Source organism: Cupressus sempervirens, chromosome 1 (assembly GCF_028749045.1).
Source record: "Cupressus sempervirens isolate cs-2001-9-10 chromosome 1, ASM2874904v1, whole genome shotgun sequence".
Classification (NCBI taxonomy): domain Eukaryota; kingdom Viridiplantae; phylum Streptophyta; class Pinopsida; order Cupressales; family Cupressaceae; genus Cupressus; species Cupressus sempervirens.
The window spans coordinates 191775631-191778267 of record NC_143118.1 but is presented as its reverse complement, the minus strand read 5'-3'; positions in this window follow the sequence as shown (position 1 = coordinate 191778267).

The window sequence follows — 2637 nt, the reverse complement described above, 5'->3', positions numbered from 1 at the left end:
GAAGAAGAAAGATACTTTAAGCCTACACATTTTGACAACAAAGAAGTTGAAGAAGATAAATAGGAAGAAGCTACCAAGGAAGACAAAGAAGATGATGAGGAGACTGATCCTATGAAGATAGTAGCCACAGTCATTTCCTCACTTCCTCAATCTCCAAGAAAATCAACAACTACATCAAGTTTGGATATAGATTTAGCAAGTTTGATTGTGAACACAATAGATACATCAAATGTCCAATCACTCTTTGCTCCCTTACAACTTAACACATCACTGATAGAAGTGTTTACCACTTCATCTACTAAGTTGCAACCTCCCTCTTCTTCAGCTCCTAAGTCAACATCATTAGCAATGAGTACAATATGTTCTACAATTTTGTGTTCTTCAATAGTAAGTACTTTAGTTTCAAGTTCTACAATTTTGGATTCTATAGTTTTGTTTACTATAGTTTTAGATACTTCTATAAGTACTTAAATTTTGGATTCAGTAAGAGTTCTAGTTAGTATTCCATCTGTTGGTACTATATCAATTTTCACTGCTAGTCCTACTATCTCTACAATGGTTTCCATTCCAGATTCAAAGGCATTAAGTACAAAGGCAATTGAACCTAAGGATCAACCAAGTACAAGATTTTTGAGTGGAAAGGAGATAGAGGAGGATATTGATCTAGATGAGGATATTAAGATTCCTAAATATGATTTTGATAATGCCACTATAGATCAAGTGCAAATAGCTAGTCAACTCCTCCAAAAGAAGGCAAAGTAGAAGAAATTGATAGAGCAGAGAGACAAAGAATATAAAATCATAAAAGATGCCAAGAATATTTTGACTGAGGTGATAGGTGTTGAAGTTGATACTTCTCAACACATTCTATTTCAATTGGAAGAGGCATTTCGAAAGTTTAATGAGGACTCTAGTGGTCAAGACAAATTGATTGAGAAAGCAGAAAAGATATTTGATAATAAAGTGCTTGAGCGCATTGCTCAGCAAATAGCTATTCAACCAGTGGAGGTTTCCTCAATTTTGACCAGTCTTGAAACTTCTTGCACAAATGTAACATCACTTTTTGGAAAGTTATGTAATGTTATCAAGTTCACAAAGGAAATAATGAGCAAACTAAAAAAGATTGATGAAGATCCGAAGGCTAGTGCACAATAGTGACAACTTGACCCTAGTTCAAGCTTTGCACATCATATGAAAATCAGATTCTTGTCAAATATGCAGGCAGAGTTGTTAAGAGAAGAAGCAAGGATCCAATCTACACTGATAGATATTCAAAATATGATCCTTCCCATCATGGATACAATATAGAAGCATATTGCTTATTCCAAAATATTGATTCATGACAACAACTTCTCCATTGCAGATCGCATGATAGAACTCTCTGCAAAAGTGCAAATTGCTCTACATACGTGCAAAGTTTTGCAAGAAAATTGGGACAAGACTTTATCACTCATACTTAAGGTACATTAAGATTTTCTTTCTTATATTGGTGTCTCCATGTAAATAAATTTTGAATAAATCTTTGGCATTATTGTCAAAAAGGGGAAGAGATAGTATATATATATATGGGAGAGACACTTAATATGCCATATATAGTGAGAGATACTTGTTATACTATGTATATTGTATGGGGGAGAATCATGCAAAGGAAAGAAAAGTGTATATAGTAGAGAATTTTTAGATATAGTATACTATATATACTTACAAAGACAAATTTTGAAAAATCTCAAAAAATTGTATACCATACTGAGCCAATACCACACTATGATGTATATAAGTTTTAGTTGATAAGTGTTTTTGTCACTAATGCAAAAGGAGGAGATTGTTGACATTCAATTAAGTTTTTTATTAGTGAAAAAACTTATTTAGATTTTGTATGGTTACTAAGCTCATTGAACAATCTACAATGTTTTCCATGTAATTTAGTAGCCATCGAGCATTACAGTTCCTACTAAGAATTCTAGTGGTTACCAAGGGAATTTAGTTAGTGTGAAGTGCAATAATTCAAACCAAGAAGAATCAAGCAGTGTAAAGTCTAGTAGTTCAACCCAAGTAGTTTAGTGGTTACCAAGCTTTGCAGTTTCTATCGAGCTAGCAGTTCATGTGAAGCAAAGTTAGTGTTAACCGAGCTATATGGAGATTAGTGTTTACTAAGTGTAGTCATGGTAAATGAGTAACTCAGTTTCTACCAAGTTACACAGTATCTATTGAGTCACTAGTGCAGACTGAGTTTGAGACTGCTTTGAGATGATTAGTATGGACCAAGCTGCTACTTCTACCAAATGCATGATGATGCCAAGTAGTGAAAGTGGACCCTGTGTATTAGAACTTCACCAAATCAGTCTTCAAAACCTGAGTGTCTTCATTTGGGCCAACTTTGTAATATTGGTGTTAACTTGTATATTGGCCAACTTTGTAATTTTGTAAATTGGATTGATATATATGTAATTTATTATATCATATCCAAAGAAGTGAGCAAGTAAGTATGAAATGATGAAAGAGTAAGAAGGATGAATGTGTGAAATAGAAGCATGTGAATGTGAATCAGCATCAAATTGTATTGTAAGGCCATATCAACAAAGGAGTAGCAGATTCATATCTATCACATAAAGGTGATCGGTACTTCAAAGAATCTCT